This window comes from Chrysochloris asiatica, unplaced genomic scaffold, assembly GCF_000296735.1.
Source record: "Chrysochloris asiatica unplaced genomic scaffold, ChrAsi1.0 scaffold00010, whole genome shotgun sequence".
Taxonomy (NCBI): Eukaryota; Metazoa; Chordata; class Mammalia; order Afrosoricida; family Chrysochloridae; genus Chrysochloris; species Chrysochloris asiatica.
The window spans coordinates 7,326,008-7,345,938 of record NW_006408528.1 but is presented as its reverse complement, the minus strand read 5'-3'; the positions used below and the strand labels follow the sequence as shown (position 1 = coordinate 7,345,938).

The 19,931-nt window shown below is 38.6% G+C and overlaps 1 protein-coding gene across 1 annotated transcript in view; it reads left to right on the top strand.

The window, feature by feature from the left end:
- LOC102838397 (neurexophilin-1-like) overlaps nt 1–19,931 on the top strand; it is a 445,955-nt gene that overhangs the window by 80,158 nt on the left and 345,866 nt on the right. The window lies entirely within an intron of this gene.

The following is a 19,931-nucleotide window of genomic DNA, read 5'->3' as shown; positions in this document are numbered from 1 at the left end:
CCTTCCTTCCTTCCTTCCTTCCTTCCTTTCTCTCTCTTTCTTCCTTTCTCCCTCCCTTTCTTTCTCTCATTCTAGAAAATTTCCATCCAACAGCAGTGTGTAGAGAATATTACACAGATGCCATTAAGTTAGTTTTTTTTCCTTCCTATGTTTACGTCTTGAGGCAGGATAGTCTATTGCCCCTATATAATAATGGGCTAAGTGAGGACAAAAATCTGGACTGTTAGAGTGAAAAGTGTTTCATGTCAATTTTTGAAAGGAAAATTATGTCAAGAGCATGGTTTTTAAACATACTTAGGCTTTGTTTTAAAACCTTTTTAAAAACTCAGTTATTTCACCTGGTTCATTAGCTTCAGAGAAGAGATTCGAATGTGTGACCAGCGCTAAAGGTCCAGTGTTGGCATGGCTTGTGCTGACCATTGTTCCATATTCCTTTTGGAGATGAACCATAGCACCAGAGCCCATTCTTCCTTGTCAGTCTTGACCCAAAGATGTCACCATTCCTAGTTATTTGTCACCACATAATTGGCATTGGTTGGAAAGTTTACTTGAAACAGGGCAGAACTGCTTGGTTGTCTTTTCCCATGTAACTTTTGCATAGTAATATAAATAAAGTGATAGATGGGAAAAAAATTGCCACGGACCACCAAAGGAACAAACACATCTGTCTTGGTAGAAGAACACTCAGAATTCTCCTTAGAAGTTAGGATGGACAGACTTTGTCCCTCATACTTTGGACATATTATGAGGCGGGACCAGTCTCAGGAGAAGGACATCGTGCTGGGTAAAGTGGAGGACCAGTGAAAAAAGAGGAAAACCCCCAATGAGGTGAATTGGCATGTTGGCAGTAGCAATGGGCTCAAGTATGACAACAATTGTGAGGTTGGTACAGGACCAGGCAGTATTTCATTTTGTTTTGCATAAGGTCATTATGAGTCAGTGCTAACTCAAATGTACCCAACACCAACAACTTCTCTCAAAATAAATACATAGGAGATAAAGGAGCTCTGGTAGCGTAGTGCTTATGATTCAGGCTGCGAACCCCAAGCTCGGAAGTTTGAAACTACCAGCTGTTCCATGGGAGAAAGATGAGGCTTTCTGCTCCCATAAAGATTTACAGCCTTGGAAAGCCTTTACAGGGTTGCTATGAGTTGGAACCGACTCCACGGCACACCACCACCACCACCACTACATATAAGCAACAAATCATTTAACCTGTTTCCTTGTCATTGTTGTTAAGTGCCGTAGAGTCCATTCCGACCCATAGCGACCCTGTATAGGGTTTCCAACTGAGACCTTGCAATTCAAACAGTTTTGCAGGCTGGCGCATTAACCCAAAGCACCACACCAGATTACCAACCTGTTTCTTTAGGACAGTAATATTACCACTGAAGTTTCCTCTACCACAAGTCTGAGATAATCATTCCTGCTCAGCTTGTTTTGTGAGACTATTGTATCAAATGAGCATATATGAAAATGCTTTTGAAACTGTGAATCACTTTACATATGGAAGTTATGATTATTACAGATACCTTATTTACATGGTCATCAGCTTCATTTTCAATACACTATCCCTTGGGGTTTGCTGATCATTAAACTTGCATTATCACACTTGTCAACCAGTTTCTACCACTAACTAATTTGATATTAAGCATGAGAGCAAAATTAGAGGAGAAAATGGTCAAATACTAGTTGAAGGCTTTAATTTTAGTGAGAAAAATGAAGTTGATGGATTTTTTTTCAAGGCTGAAGTTGGATATTTAGAGTAACTTAATGAGCATTGATTTATCAATCTTCTGTCTTCCCCACCCTTAAAAATGTTTCTGCCCATTATATAGACACAAATTTGGGTGCAGTTAATAACATTTGCCAACCAAAACGAATTTAAGGATGAGAGTAGCTATTTTAATTTTTTTTGAAATTTCCATTTGTGAAAAGTCCTTTTCACATCGAAAACAGTCTCTCATTTTGCTTGTTCTTATTAGAACATCTCTTTTTCAGTTCAATTGAGGAATTACAGCAGGATGGGTTTAAGCCTTTATATACACTGATAATTATGTGTTACAGATTTCAGTTGACAATCAATGAACACATTATTTTGAGGGATTGTGATATGCAAGCCTTTGGGGGAGGGATAAGTGGCACACTTGCTCCAAGTTGTTCTCAGGGCTTTGTTAGAGGGATAAGAGGTAGACCCTGGAAAAGGAAACGTGTAATGTCAGTTGAAATCATTGGTGTAGACAAAAGGACGCCAGGCTAGAGATGGTTAGATAATGTGTAGGTATGAGCAGCTTCCGAAAGAATTTGGATTTTTAGCTCTGATAAGATGAATGGTACATGTTTTGTGTGTCATGAGTATAACCTACTTGGCAGTTGACATTCCAGCAGATTGGATCTGGAATATTCAGCACTTAAGGAAATCCATTCTATATAGTGTAAGCTTCCCATTCTCCAAGACGAGATGGAGCTATAATGCTGGTAGGAACTCATCCTGACAGGTGCCCGGGTGATGACTAATGGTGTTAGACAGGAAATGTCTTCAAGCTGTGCCAGTGGAGGATTCGTTTTCTGTTTCTGCACCAAGGAGGAAGAGATCATTCTACCAAAGGGGATTTCAAATCCCATCCCCTCCCCACTATAAAAGAGAATGAGTTGTCTGAGAATTAGAATGTTACTTCCAGCTGAGACAGCTCAGAGAGCATGTTTGGAAGACCCAAAGCTGTGGCAGTCTTATTCCCCCACTCCTGAGGTTCACAGCAAACAGACCCCAAGACTGTACTTCCACCAAACACTCAGGCAAAGCCCAAGGCTTGGTAATAATGACCTTGCTGTAAAACAGCAGAGATTCCAGTGGAGTGACGCCAGCTAAAAAAGTCCAGTCTGGCCTTGAAGATTAGCAAGAATGGGACTTGCTTAAGTCATAAGCAGTAGGTGAATCATTGAATTACCAAACAGATAATGGAAAGAAGGCCCAAGATAATGTATCAAATGAGTGAATGGTCCATAGCAGCTCTTCAGTACCTCTCTGGTTCACACAGAGATGCATCCCAGTTCTGTGGTCAGTATCCATGTCAGGAGAAAAACGCACTAGGCTAAAGCAATAACTGGACTGGAGGCAAATCCCAATAAGCCCTCAAAAGTCTCATTACTCTCCAGGTCCTAATTGTAAACTTCTGAATATGGACCTGTGCAGCTGGTCTACCCCAGGCTTCCTGCACCACCATAGACTTTATAGGAGTGGGAAGGACTGGGTGCAGCTTAGCATTGGTCACTGTTTGCCTCATGAGAAAAAAACACACATGGACAGCAGAAATCTCTCTATGCCCTTTTGTAGTTTGTTTTCTATGAATGAACTATGAAATAGGGTCAATAAGTTTTATTTATTTCTTAGCATGAGGGTTCCTATATTCTGAACCTAGAGAAGGAAAAACAAGGAAAGACATTTTGTTGTCTGGGTGTGCGTGATCTTTAAAAGATGACTAAAGTTTAATTTTATTGAAGTATGGTGCTGAAGAATAAGTACTGGACTGCTAACTACAAGGTTGGCAGTTCAAACCCACCAGCTGTTCCTTGTAAACCCTACAGAGGGTTGCTATGAATCTGAACCAACTTGATGTCACTTAACAAAAATAATAGATTTAAGTAGTCATTTACTTTTCTAAAATTTAAGTATCGCCTACCTCCAACAGTATTTCAGCCCCTGATAATAGTAGCGTTGTTTCAGGTATTAAAATGTCTTCATGGTTTGTAGAACAATTACTGAGTGGGAATTTTTCAAGTCTACATGAGCTCGGAAGATTTCCATTATATCATGATGGTTAAGAGCACAATGTTTAGGATCAGACTGCTTGGCTTGAATCCCAGCCTGGCATTTCTAAGTGGTGTGACCTTGGGCAGATTGCTTAACCTTTTTATGATTCAGAGGTGATATCTGCCTTATTTAACTTTTCTGAGGATTGAATGAGTGCCTGTACTTTGAAAATTTGTAACAGTTACTGTCATGTAAATATTTGCTATTATTATTTTCTAGTTTAAACCTCTTTTAATGGTGAAGAGCACAGTATTATCTACAGTACTCAGTGTTCTACCTTCTGCTATAATATATAATTTTCTGAAAGGAACTTGTTTTTAACTACAATGGCAATAGCAGCATCTGTAACCACTAGGACCAGTTAAAGTGCTATCTACAGCATTCAGAGCAAAGTAAATATTCAACATATTTTACCTCTTAACCTCACCTTTTACAGAACTATACGGTTTTAATGTAGACCTTTGGCAGTTGTTCCTCTTCATTTTCCAGATATATAACCAAAGATTAAGTAGTTAACTGATGGCCTCCTAGCTCATGAGTTAAGAATCAGAATTTGATTTTAAGTCTTTATGTAAAACATAACGTTCCAAGATAGACACCATGGATGAGTTCTCTGCAATTCTAATCTTCAAATGTCTAATCTGTGATACTTGGAGATGTATTATTAAACCCTCTAGTGACTATTGTTTATGAGTTGGGATTTTCAGCATATGTTTTTTTTTTTTCACTGTTAGAGCTTTGAAAAACTTGTCAACTGTCATAAATATGATTTCTGTCATCTGGATCTTTCAAGAACTAAGAAACTGTCATATCTAAATTTCATAACAAAATTTGTCGATCAGATTTTGCCACCAAACTGAAGTCATGCTTTTCATGTGCATAATGAAAAACTGAGCAAATGTATAATTGAATAATAATCTGCGTTGGAAGAAGTAGTCAGAATGCTCCTTAGAAGCCAGAATGGTTAGACTTCGTCTCTCAAACTTTGGGCATGCTATTAGGAAGGACGAGTCCCTGGCGAAGGACATCATGCTTGGTAAAGAGGAAGGGCTATGAAAAAGAGGAAGACCCCCAAGGATGTATTGACACAAACATAGCAACAATTGTGGGAATGGCATAGGATCAGGCAGTGCTTTGTTCTGTTGTCCATGGGGTCACTGTGAGTCAGAACCAACTTGAAGGCACATAACAACAAAACATCAGCGGTGGGCAATTGAAAAGGAAAAGAAGGACTCATTGTTTAAGGAACAGTGAGCTTCTTTTAAATATGACAGTAAAATTTGGAAACAGATAATGATGATGGTTGAACAGTGCTATAAACATAATTAATGTTTATACATGAAAGATGGTGAACTTACTCGTGAAGAATGTTGAAATGGCAAGCATTTTGTTACAAATAAATTCACCACACACACACACAAATTCCACGATGGTTTTGATGAACCACTTTCCAAAACTACACATTAGAACAATCTCCAAATTCTAGGGTCATATTTCAAACATTAGAATTAAAGTACTATATTGGTAGGAATTTAATATGAATCTAGTCCAGCCATGTATTTCACAGGTTAAGAAATTAGTATTGGGAATGGTTTAGCAGTTTCTTCATCTATAATATGTCACCAACATATATAGATAAAGAAACTGGGAACTAGAGGGTCTGTGATTGGTCTCAGGATACAGTCAGAGCAGCAAGCTAACATCTGTCACCCTCTATTATTGTGGTAAGAGAAATGTATCAGGGCCATACTGAAGGTCCTACCCAACACTTGTGAACACATCAGTGATGGTTATGTGAATCAGAGAGTAAGCATGCAGGTATACATCCAGTTGGCATACATGAGTCTTCTGAAATCATCGGACAGTACGTTTGACATCCCATGTGAGTAAAGTTTTACTAAAGGTAATACAGGAAGGGCTGCAAGCATACATTGACAGAGAACTTCCTGAGGTTCAAGCCGGATTCAGAAGAGAATGTGGAATGAGGGATATCATTGTTGATGTCCGATGGATCTTGGCAGAAAGCACAGAATATCAGAAAGATGTTTACCTGTGCTTTATTGACTTTGCAAAGACTTTTGATTATGTGGATCATGACAAGTTATGGACAACATTGTGATGTATGAGTACTCTGGAACACTTAATTGTGCTCATGAGACATTTGTACATGGACCAAGAGGCAGTTGTTCGAACAGAACATGGGAACACTGAATGGTTTAAAATTCAGAAAGGTATGCAACAGGGTTGTATTCTTTCACCATACTTATTCAACCTGTATGCTAAGCAAATAATCTGAGAAGCTGGGTTATATGAAGAAAAATGTGGCATCCGGATTGGAGGAAGACTCATTAACAACCTGCGATATGCAGATGATACAACCTTGCTTGCTGAAAGTGAAGAAGACTTAAAATATTTACTGATGAAGATCAAAGACCACAGCCTTTGGTATGGATTGCATCTCAGTGTAAATAAAACAAAAATCCTCACCACTGGACCAATAAACAGCATTCTTATCAATGGAGAAAAGATTGACGTTGTCAAGGACTTCATTCTTCTTGGATCAATATCAACACTCACGGAAGCAGCAGTCAAGAAATCAGACGACGTATTGCATTAGGCAAATCTGTTGCACAAGACCTTTTTAAAGTGTTGAAGAATAAAGATGTCAGCTTGAGGACTAAGGTGCGCCTGACCCAAGTCATGATATTTTCAATTACCTCATATGCATGCAAAAGCTGGACAGTGAATAAGAAAGACTGTGGAAGAATTGGTGCTTTTGAGTTATGGTGTTGGAGGAAAATATTGAAAGTGCCATGGGCTGCCAAAAGAACAAACCGATCTGTGTTGGAAGAAGTGCAGCTAGAGTGCTCCTTGCAGGCCAAGATGGCCAAACTTCATCTCTCATACTTCAGACATATACTCAGGAGGGACAAGTCACCTTCAGTGAGATGGATTGACAATGTGGCAGCATCAATGGGCTCAAGCGTGGCAATTGTGAGGTTGGCCCAGGACCGGGCAGTGTTTCATTCTGTTGTACATAGGGTCGCTATGAGTCATTATCAAGTTGATGGCACCTAACAACAACAACAACAACAACAACAACAACAACAAAATTACCTTGCAATAATTCACACTTAGAGAAAAAAGAAATTCAAAATGGCATTTGAGGTTGGATCGAAGTTGATTATTGTCATGAGGGTCTTAAGACAGTGGATGAGAAGTATTTGACTGAGAATTGAGACCAGATTTCTGTTCTAACTTTTGTCACCAATATAGGCTGTGCGATCAAGTCACTTACCATCTTCTACCTTTGGTTTCCTTACCTCAAAAATTACACAGTGATGATTGCCTCCCTAAGTAATTTACAAGACTGTTGTGAATGGAAAATTTTAAAAAATGTGCAGGAAGATATATTGAGAAGTGTAATGTATTATTCATTTTAATTTTGCCAATTGGAAAAACATCTAAATAAAAATACCTCTTTATGGAATAAAGGGATGTTAATAAGCTAAAGTTTGATCTATCATCTAGGCAGTGATTTTATATTTTCCACAAATTAAAGCAATATAATTTTACCATATATTTTTAGTAAACATCTGACTTAATGTAAGTTCCTGGTCTTTACCTTTTGTGATGGGCAAGGGTTTTATTATACTCAAATATACTTAGTGGCAAAAAGTGTATATAAATTAAAAAGAAAATAAATTGTTTTTCTTTTCCCAAGGATACCAGCTTAGGGAAGACATTTTGATATGGAGTTGGATCTAAAATTATACTTACTTTTTTTTTTGTGGCCCTCATGTTAAAAGACTAATTTAAACAAATACTAAAAATGTACTTATTACTTACCAGCACTTTTTTGTACGTAAAATACAGTTTGTTTGTTCTTTTAAAAATCTCTTTATATCAGTCAAGACCCAACCAGGAAACAGAAACCTGGTGATAGATTAATGAAATTTAGTGGAAGTTTAATATAAGAATTAGTAACTACTACAGAACATTTGTGTAATGAAGAATTGGCTAGTAAAAAGTAAAGAGAACATTAAGGAATATGCTGTTGTTTTTAGGTCCATAGAGTTGGTTCAGACTCATAATGGCCCTGTATAGGGTTTCTGAGGAGCTGCTGATAGGTTTGAACTATCCACCTTGCTGATATCTGCTTATCTTACAATGCTACAACAGGACTCCTTCTCTTAAGGAGAGAATAAATTTTCACTCTTTAAAACAGAATAAAGAGGTTTATAAGTTAATATGGAGTAACAGTCAGTGCATTTGTTCTCCTGTTGGAACAAACAAATTAGATAAATAAAAAGCAACAAAATATATGAAGCAAGTTTCCAGGATACGGAACATCAGGTAATAAAGGACGGTTATTTCTACAGAGAAAAGAAGCAAACAGCAACCCATAGTTTTCAGGCCTTACCACAGGTGGGGAAACCTAAGCAGAGCCCAGCAGTCTTCCCAGCTGGTACTGCCAATTATTACTTCCAGTGCTGAGATCGAGAACCTGAGACGGAACTGCATTTGATAAGACGGTTCCCCTTCTTTCATTTTCCCATTTGTTTGTTTATCTATTCATTTACTGATTGATTATATTCTCTCATTTAAGAGGACACCAAAATAAGTTTCAAGATCTGGATTGTCAATCTTACAAAATGCATCTAGGCATACTTAGCATCAAATTTACTTAGAAAAGATATAGAACAGGGAACACAACTATGGCGGCATCTTAGAGGCTAAAGTTTCTCTAATGCAATTTTTTTTTTATCTCATCTAATCATTTTTGATGCCATAGTTATGCCTTAAGGAGCTCTGGTAGCGTAGTGGTTACGAATCAGGCTGTGAACCGCAAGGTCAGCAGTTTGAAACTACCAGCGGTTCCGCGGGAGAAAGATGGGGCGTTCTGCTCCCGTAAAGATTTACAGCCTCGGAAACCCTGTGTAGGGTCTCTATGAGTCGCAACCGACTCCACGGCACTTAACAACAACAAGTTGGTTATGCCTTGGGCTGGTGACTGCAAGGTCACCAGCCACTCCATGGGAGAAAGATGAAGCTTTCTGCTCCTGTGAAGATTTATAGCCTTGGAGACCCTATAAAGCGTTGGAAATTATGAGTTGGAACTGACTTGTTGGCAGACAGCAAAAACAGCATTCATTACTGCTGGCACTGAGGGTTAGGTATTTGGCAGCTGACTGCAAGGTTGACAGTTCAAACCCATGAGGATTTAGATGGGCTGTCTGACCCCCAAACATTTACATCTTGAAAACCCTCTGGAGAATGGCTGTTAGTTAGAATAACTTGATGGCAGTGGGTTTGGTGTGGGCTATTTGTAATCTTTGCTGGACTATATGAAGAATATGACATCAGAATTGTATATGCAGGTCACACACTGCTTGTTAAAAGTGAAGAGGACTTGAAGTACTTACTGATGAATTTCGGACAATAGCTTCAGTATGGATTTACCTTAACATAAAAAAAAAAGATCCTCGTAACTGGACCAATAAATAACATAAGCAGAAAATATTGAAGTTGTCAAGAATTTCATTTTACTTAGATACACAATCAACACCTATGGAAGCAGCAGTCAAGAAGTCAAATGAGGTATTGCATTGCACAAATCTAGTGCAAAAGATTTCCTTAAAGCGTTAAAAAGCAAACATGTCACTTTGAAGACAAAAGTCTGCCTGACCCAAGCTTTAGTATTTTCAGTCACCTCATATGCATGTGGAAACTATATAATAAATAAGGAAGGCTGAAGAATTAATGTCTTTGAATTATGATGTTGGTGAAAATTACTGAATTTTTGGAAGAAGTCTTGTTAAGAAGTACAGTCAGAATGCTCTTTAGAAGGAGGATGGTGAGATTTTGTTCCACACATACACATGTTATTAGGAGGGACCATTCCCTGGAGAAGGACATCAGCAAAAAAAAAGGAAGACCCTCAATAAGATGATTGACTCAGTAGCAGCAACAGTGGACTCATTCATAACAAAAGTTGTGAGAACGGCACCGTCCATGGTAGTGTTTCCCATTGTTGTATATAGTGTCACTATGAGGTGGAACTGGTGTGAAGACATTGACAGCAACAACAGTCATTACAGAACCTTATTCCAGTCCCAAGATTAAAAAATGGAGAATGGAGTACATCAGCACAGGAAAGTCATTGATTCTAGGATCCTTCTACATGAATATCTTGCTAGATATACAACCCTGTAAGGGAAAGGAACCTTTCCTAGGTACATTGCACATAATGTTGTTGTTGTTGTTAGGTGCTGTGGAGTTGGTTCTGACTCACAATGACCTATGAATAATAGAAAGAAACACTGTCTGGTCCTACACTACCCTCACAAGTGTTGTTATGCTTGAGGCCATTCCTTTCACAACTGTGTTAATCCACCTCTTTGGGGGTCTTCTTCTTTTCCACTGAACCTCCATTTTATCAAGCATGATGTCCTTCTCCAAGGACTGGTCCCCCCGGATGATATGCCCGAAATATGAGAGACAAATTCTCATCATTCTAGCTTCTAAGGAACATTCTGGCTGTAGTTCCAATATAGATTTGTTTGTGCTTCTAACAGTGCATGTTACTTTTAATATTCTTCTGCAACACCATAGCGCAAATTCATTTTCTACAGTCTTCCTTAGTCATTGCCCAACTTCACATGCGTATGAGATTATGGAAAATCCTTTGCCTTGGGTCAAGTGTACCTTAGTCCTTAAACTGACGTGTTTGCTCTTCAAGACTTTAAAGAGTTCTTGTGTAGCAGATTTGCTCAATACAATATGTCATTTGATTCCTTATTATTACTTCCATGAGTATTGATTGTGGATCCATGCAAAATGAAGTCTTTGACAACTTCAGCTTTTCTCCACTTATCATGATATTATTTATTAGTCTATTAGTGAAGGCTTTTGTTTTCTTTATGTTGAGATGCATTGTACATAGTTTTTGTTGTTATTAAGTGCTGTTGAGTTGGTTCTGACTCACAGCAACTCTATATAGGGTTTCTGAAGAGCAGTTGATGGGCTTGAATTGCAGGCTTTGAAGTTGGTAGACCAATGCTGATCCTAAAGTGCCACACCAGGAGTTGGATCACATACAGTTGGAGCCCCAATTTTTTTTAATACTTTGATTTTATGTCATTTTAAAGACTTAGCTTTTAAAAGTTTTATTCTGCACTACAGAATCAACATTTTCTGAATTTTCCTGGCAATGCTGGGACTTTGATCTACTACTGGTCTTATTCTGTCTGTATCTCCATGCTTCTAATTCACAGTCTCATTAAGATGCCTGCTACCTGCTTCACCCATAAAACTTTCATGATGACCTGGACTAATTTTCAGTGCTAGCAACCTGTTTGATTCTTGAAGGTGTTCATATGTCTGCTGCACCCATCAGGTCTCGGTCCTCAGTATTTGCCTCTAATTTGTCCCACAGTGGCCTAAGTAGCCAAACCATCATGTCTGAAGAATGCTGAATAAATGCACCCGTGTCCAGAAAGAAATAACAGAGTTTAACATTACAGATTTGATACCAAAGTCATTCTACTAGAGGTTTTCCGATGTAAGGGACACCGGAAGAATAGTTTAAAAATAACATTTTTTATATAGCAAACTCGAGGAGATACATCGGAGCCCTAGTATGGTACTGTGGGATAAGCACTGAAATGTTCAAACCCACCAGCAGCTACTCAGAAACCCTATACAGGGTCACAATCTGTCAGAACTGTCTTGAAGGCACTTAACAATAACAGGAGCTATATCACAATGTATACTTCTTGTTGTTGTTGTGATGTGCCATGGAGTTGGTTCCGACTCATAGCAACCCTGCACAGGGTTTCCGAGGCTGTAAATCTTTACGGGAGCAGACCGCCTCATCTTTCTCCCGCAGAACCGCTGGTATTTTCTAACTGCTGACCTTGTGGCTCGCAGCCCGATTCGTAACCACTACACTACCAGAGCTCCTTACGACATAGGTTCTCTAATACTTTTTGCCTATCTCAATACAATCATAATCGATTGTGTGATTGTTTTGAGATTTCATACTTTGCACTAATGGTTTGCATATGCTGAACACTCAGTCTTGGTTTGTTACATAACTGTGTGTGATTATGTGGTGTTTTTGTTCTTAATAATCAGAAGCATCATTGTTTGCTAGGAAAGTTACTCTGAAGAACAGAAAGGTGTTTCTATCCAAGGCCTTAACTAGGTTACGAGTCTTTGAGACTCTTGCCTTCCTAAAGCAGTCTGGCTGCTGGTAGATCACTGTTTCCAAACTTAGGTATGCATAAAAAGCATTTCCTATGCAAATTAAGAATGCAAATCTCTAAGACCTCATCCTCAACAATTCTGATTCAGCTGGTCTGAAAGGGGCGCGGTCATCTGCATTTTACCAGCATCTAATGTGTACAGGGTCGCTATGGGTCGGAACCGACTCGACGGCACTTAACAACAACAACAACAACAATGTGATTCTGACGTATGGGGTCTGAGGATCACATTTTAAGAAACACTAAATTGGTCTCTGCAGAAGGTGTTCATATGCTTCACATATTTAGATGTCTTTTCTAAGTTGAACCTCAAAATTCATCACGATAGTTTTTATGATTTTTAAAAGGATTATTCAAGTATAGCTTACATACAGTAAGATTTGCCTGTCTTAGTGTATAATTCAATGATTTTTTGTTCATTTAGTATATTTTAAAATATGTATTTGAAAGCTATAATGTATTATTTTGGTATTTTTATATGGGAAATCATTAAAATAGAAATGCCTTTTCTATAAATTAAGGAGATGGTAATGAACCAAATTTAACCTATCATTTAGCCAGTGACTTAATATTTTCCACCAATTAAAGCACAACATATATCCATTCAGTATGTATGTATTTTAGTGATAGCACTTCAAATGCGGTATGATTTAATGGAATGTGCAACCATCATTGTGATGATTTTGTCTCCTTCCCTTTGTCTGGGTTGAAGAAAGTCCACGATGCCTACTTGAGGCAGTAGAAAATGCAGTTGTTTTTTTTTTATTTAGGAAGTGACAAAGTGCTTTGGAAAGATGAAACTGTCAAAAGACCTGAGTTTCAGCCTTGACCCTAACATCTAGGACAGAGGCGTATAGCAAGGTACATGAACTTTTTGAGTCTCAGTCATCTTATTTATAAAATGAGCTAATATTAATAGTTACCTTTTAGGGTACTTGTGAAGATTAAATGGAAAAAGTTGCTTATGAGTGTAACTTGTAAGTTTGTTCACTTAATTACTTAATGAGTGTCTACCTTTTGCTGCTTACTTGCTGGTCTAGGAACTGTTGTTGTTATGTGCCGTTGAGTTGGTTCTCACTCGTAGTGTCTCTGTTAGGGTTTCCGAGGAGTGGCTCCTGGGTTTGAACTACCAACTTTACAGCTGAAACCAACCTTGCGGTTCAGTGCATTATCCTGCAGAGCCCCATCAGGACTCTGGTCTAGAAACTGGAGATACATTAATAAGGCAGATGCCATTTTTGCTTTTCTTCAGAAGCAAAAGATTTACAGTAGGGGAAAATGAACATGGTTCTGTGAGGGTATATTATTGTTAGTACCATGGTGTCTGTTTCATTCAGCTCATAGCGACCCCATGTGACAAAGTAGAACTGCCACAAGGGCTGTAACCTTTATGGAAGAGTCCTGGTGTGGCAATGTAGAAAATACACAACCATAAAGTCGGTTTGAACTACAAGGTCGGTGGTTCCAACCCACCAGCCACTCCTTGGAAACCCTGTACAAGATCACTATGGTCAGAATGGACTCAATGGCACTTTACAACAACAACCTTTATCAACATAGATCACTAGAGGCCCTTTACTGTAGAACCCATGGTGGGTTTGAACTGCCAAGCTTTTGATTAGCAGCTGCGTTTTTAACTGTTTTCTCCATCAGGTCTCATTCCTGAGGGTATATTAGAAAGGGATTTGACTTGAGTCGGGCAGGGAATCTGTGCTAGGAAGTCAGGGAAATTTTACCCAAACAAATAAAACTTTAACTGCAGCTGACACATGAGCTGGAGGTAGTATTCTGGAGAAAGGATAGGCAACAATCTACTGCCATTGAGTTGGTTCCTACTTATAGTGACCCTATGTAGGATTTCTGAAACTGGTCATCTTTATGGAAGCAGAAACTCATCTTTCTCCTACGGAGTGGCTATTGGGTTGGAATCACATACCTCATGCTTAGCAGCCCAATGCCTATCCCTCAGTGCCACCAGGACTCCTAGGGAACAAAATTATTGTTGTTGTTAGGTGCCATCGAGTTGGTACTGACTCATAGCGACCCTATGCACAACAGAATTAAACACTGCCTGTTCCAGAGCCAACCTCACAATTGTTGCCACGCGTGAGCCCATTGATGCTGCCAAGTAGCAGAAGGTAAATGGTGCATTTAAAGGATCTGAACAAAGGCTGGTGTGACTGGGGGATGGAGCTCAAGGAGACGGTAGAGCTGAAGAGTTTAGGTCAGACCCTTCATACCCTGCAGGCTCACATTCAGGTTCAGGGCCCCATTCCTTGAAGGGCTTTAAGTGTGGGTGTTTTGAGGGACGTATGTGGCATGACCAAATTCATTTTTCACTTTGTGAAAATGCAATGGAGTGAGGAGGAGGACAAAAGATACTAAAAGGCCAATTCAAGTGGAAATAATTTCCTAAGATGGTTGTGGACCTTGAGAGATGTGGGTGGATTTGAGATGGATGTTAAGCAGTGAAACTGACTGGGTTTGTTATGGGTTATACTTGAAGTGAAGGAACCCTGATAGTGCAACGTTTAAGCATTTGGCTGCTAATAGAAAGGTTGGTGGCTTGATTCTACCACTAGTGCTTCCTGGGTGAAAGGCGGGGCAATTTGCTTTGGGAAAGATTTCTATCCAAACCTTGGACTGTTAAAGAAAAGGTCAGTTGTTTGTATCTGCTCTATGGGAGAAAGATGAGGCAGTCTACTTCTGTAAGGATTTACAGCCTTGGGAGCAGCTCTACTCTGTCCTAAAGGCTCGCTATGAGTTATAAAGATTCTGGCCAAGAGAACTTTACGGGGCATTCTACTCTGTGATAAGGTGGCTGCTATGAGTTGAAAATCTACTCTATAGCACCTAACAGCAATAACATATTTGGCTGTGAGGTGGGGTGATTCTGACTTGTATCATCAAATAGATGGTGGTTCATCCACCATATTTGGAACACTATGTGAGGATCAAAATTTGAAGGGGGAAAGAGGTGGTCAAGAGAAATCACATATAAAGCACTTAGAATGATGCCTGACCCTCATAAATGTTAGCCACAATGATGACAGTGATGATTATGAGATGCCTTCGAGACATCTTAACAGGCATCTTAACAAGCATCAAAAAATAAACTATTATTTTGATGGTAAAACTTCACAAGTGACAAATTAATTCATGTTTTAATTTATTCAACTCCTACTTCAAAATCACTTAAACATGATTCTTTCTAGTAGTTCCCCAAATGGTATAAAGGCAGGGTTTTATTGTATTAAATAGAAGCCCATGTTTCATAATCTTCCAAGTTTACTGATTGAAGCTGAAAGCTTCAACTAGATCATTTCTCAGAGCTCCTCCGGGGAGTGTTACATTAGAAAGATAACAGCAGGCTTGTAAATTAGTACAGTTTACCAACCCACAAGCATTTGTCACACTCTCCCCTCCTCACCAGCGAGCAGAAGGAAAATAAGCAATCTTTCCTCAATGCCTCCTGCCTCATGATTTGTTTGGCATAAATTGCCACCTGCCTTGTGGCTGGGCAGTTAGCTAATTTAAAGGCTGAATGAGAAAGCTCTGAAAACAGCCAGAGTGTTCTATTGAAGTAGACGGTCAGTCAATAGGGGAAAAAGGGGGATTAGCTGATTAATGATAAAATCAGAAACATTCTTTGAAAAGAATCCTTATGCTGTTCCAAGATAATTTAAAGAGATCTCATATTACTGTTCTCCTTGTATCTGTTCCATATTTCTGATTTCAACTTTAGACTGTTGCCATTATATCATGATTAAATCATGGTTGATATTCTTTTCAGTAGAGCAATACTCAAATAAGGATGACTTAGCATTGCTTATTTATTTAGTTTTTGTTATTATAAATTTAGTTGTCTACCTATGAAACAGAATCATAGTTAGATGAATAATTTTTAAGTGCATTTCAACCTTATAGGCTATTGAGAAGGGCATGTCAAGTCAGTGGGTCTTTGGATTTCAATTTGGGTTAGAATCCTGATTGTTCCATGAATTGTGTGGCACTGGCCATGTCTGAGCTTTGCTTTTCTGATCTGTAAATTAGAAATGATAATATTATCTCTTTTGTAGGATAATTGAAGCAAATATCTATTGTAAATATCTGCTAAATGCTTTGAACATTATAATCTTTCATTCAGTAATAGCTTAAAAGTCTCTTCTTAGCTCAGCATGGGAAGGTGAAGAGTAAACAATTCTCTATCCTTGAATAAGCACTGTGGCTGGAGTAGGAGTTAGACCAAAAGAACTGGCTATGCATTTATAAAATCTCATATTTGCTCAAAACCTTTCTTCTGAATTTCTAGAGTGTTGGTGAATCTGGGAGGGTAGAGGCTTTATCTGTTTCTCTTTACAACCTAGGATCTGGTCCTATAGGTTGCACAGAGTAAAGGTTCAATAAATGTATGCTGCACAAAGGAATATATAGTTGAGTGATCTGAAGGCTTTTCATTGATCCTCAAGTCTCCATAGAAGGATGAAGTCAGGGTCTTGTCAAAGCAAAGGAATTAATCTTAGGCAGCTAGTAACATTGCCATGGAAGGAGGAGGACATTAAAGAAAATGGGACTGTAATCATGGCCAAAGGGAAAGCTGATTCTTACAACACAGTTCTTATAATAAAATACAAACATGGTCTATGTAAAAACAATTGAATATGTGTTGCCAACTCCTCATTTTAGGTGACTCAGTTAGCCTGAATTAGGCATGATGCACTATTAAACAAAAATCCAGTACTTTGCATAATTCTGATATTTTTGTGAAATGGTATTATACATTACTAGATGACTGCTGAGTCCACTGTTTGCCAGCCCAAGATGAACTGCAGAATTTGCTCATATATATTATTTAGAAATTAAAATGTTGGTTCCACATTTTATTGGTAAATCTAAGTTGTGCTGATTTAATATTGTAAATTGTGCAAATGGAATTAATTTTGGAAGGCATTTGTATAATTTAAGTAGCTTAATTCCACATTAATAAATATGTCATGGTGTCTTGGATAAACAACTTATTTCAGAGCAGTACATTCATTTTCTAATGACAGCATCAACTTCTGCACTGCCATATAGAGGAATAATCATCATATATGGAATGTCCTTTTCTTTCTTCTTTTCTGTTCATTTTTCTCTTTTTTTGTCTCTTATTGATTGAAGGACAAATGTCTTCATTTAACTAGAGTCTTTGGGTAGTTGTGGCTCAGTGGTAGAATTCTTACCTTCCTTGCAGAAGACTTGGGTTTGATTCCTGGCAAAGGTACTTCATATGCAGCTACTACACATGTGTGTCTGTCAATGGAGGCTTGCATGCTACTATGATGCTGGAGTCCAGTGTGGCACTGTAGGATAAGCACTGGACTGCTAATTGCAATGTTAGTCATTCAAACCCACCCTCTGCTCCTTGGAAACCCTGTACAGGATCGCTATGAGTCAGAACTGACTTGACAGCACTAAATGACAACAACAACAATGATACTAAATATATTTTTGTGGCATGTATAGAGTTATACAGGCTTGGTGATCTACCTTTGAGATCAGTCAATAAAATTGAATCCTAATGGTCTGATCCCAAATCAGTGTTGGGGATGGCACAGGACCAGGAAATGTTTGGTTCTGTTGTGCATTGAGTTGCCATGGATTACGGGAGCAATTCAATGGCAGTTACCTATAACTACGGTTCTATGGTAATCAGAGTTGACTCTAAGAAACCTGTCGTAAATCTAAGTCTTCTTCCTTATTACATTCTCCCCTCCCCATTCTGTGTGTGGAGTTTGCAATGTACCTTGCAAGGGTCTGCTCTGTGCAGAATCTTGTGTTTTATCTGAATGAGAAGATAGTTATAGGAAGTTAAGCATGACAGGTTTATACAATGTGACCTGAGTTTCCTTCAATGTTTCTAACTACAGACTTCATAAACATCAGTGAAACGTTAACATATGTTCCAACAAAAGCAAAACCAATGTGGGGATGTCTCATCAATGCCTTTGTGTAGTGAGAAATGGGAAGAATGGTGACAGCATCTTATCATGTAGCTGAAAATTAGCAATGATTATTTCTTCTTAAAGCATCTGCTTAATGACAGCTCTTTTAGACTTCATCAGGAAGAGTTAGTGAAAAATCCTTAGTTATAAATCCTGCAGTGCAGGGCTCCATTTAGACATTTATTGTTTCAGAGTAACTAGTTGGGAGTCCTGGGTTGTTATGCTGTAGGATAGGCATTGGACTACTAACTACAAGGTCGATGGTTCAAACCCACCAGTCATTCCTTGGGAATCCTATACTATGGGTCACTATGAGTCAGAACAGACTAGATGGCACTTAACATCAAGAACTTGGGAGCTAATACAAAACTTTAAATTACCTACTGTTTCCTAACATGCTGACTGTGTGTTAGGCACTACTTTGAACAGTGCTCTCTCATATGGCTAAGGCGCTGATGTGTTAGGTGCTGTTGGTTGGTTCCAGCTCACAATGACAGCGTGTACAACAGAAAACTGCCAGCTCCTCTGCCAGCTTCACAGCCATTTCTATGCTTAGTCCGTTGTGGCCTCCATCATGCCAGTCCATTTCATTGAAGGTTTTCCTCTTTTCTGATGACTCTATTTTACCAAGTATGACGTCCTTCTCCCAGAATCAACCCCTTCTCATAACATGCCCAAAGCACAGGAGACGAAGTATCTTCTAAGGAGCATTCTGACTATATTTCTTCCCAAACAAATTTATTTGCTCTTCTGACAATCCACAGTATAGTTAATATTCCTCGTTAACACCATATTTCTAAGCCATCAATTCTTTAGTCTTCCTTATTTATTGTTCAGCTTTCACATGCATATGAGGTGGTTGAAAACACTTGTCTTGGGTCAGGTGCACCTTAGTCTTTAGAGTGGTATCTTTGTTCTTTAACACTTTAAAAATATTTTTGCTACAGAGTTTCCCAGTAAAATATATTGTTTGATTTCTTGACTGCTGCTTCCATGAGCATTGATTGAAGACCCAAGTAGGATGGAATCCTTGACAACTTTGTTTTTTTTTTTTTTTTTTTCTTTTGTCTATCATGATGTTGTTTATTGATCCAGTTGTGAGGATTTTTGTTTTCTTTATTTTTTATGTTGAGGTGTAGTCCACACTGAAGGCTTTTTGTTTTTATTCTTCATCAGTAAGTGCTTCAAGTCCTCTTTACTTTCAGCACACAGGATTGTCTTACCTGCATATCACAAGTTCTTAATAAATTTTACTCTAATCCTGTTCTTCTCTGAATAGTTCAGCTTCATGGATTATTTGCTCAGCAGACTGACGGAATAAATATGATGAAAGGCTATAACTTTAAAGCACACGTTTCCTGATTTTAAACCACACAATATCCCCTTCTGCTGTTTGCATGACTGTGTATAGGTTCGGTGTGATCCTAATTAAGTGTTCTTGAGTTTCCATTCTTTGCAGTGTTATCCATAATTTGTTATGATCCACATAAGTGAATGTTTCTGCATAGGCAATAAAACACAGGCAACATTTTTCTAGTATTCTCTTCTTTCAGCCAAGATCCATGTGATATTAGCTTTGATATTCCTTATTCCATGTTCTGTTTTGAGTCTGGTTGTTGTTGTTATGTGCCATGGAGTCGGTTCCGACTCATAGCGACCCTGCACAGGGTTTCCGAGGCTGTTGAGGCATTCTGCTCCCGTAAAGATTACCAGCGGATCCGCCGGTAGTTTCGAACTGCTGACCTTATGGTTCGCAGCCCGATTCGTAACCACTATGCTACCAGAGCTCCTTTAGTCTGGCAGTTCCCTTTTAATGTACTGTTGCAACTGTTTTTGAATTATCTTCAGCAAAATAGTACTTGCTTG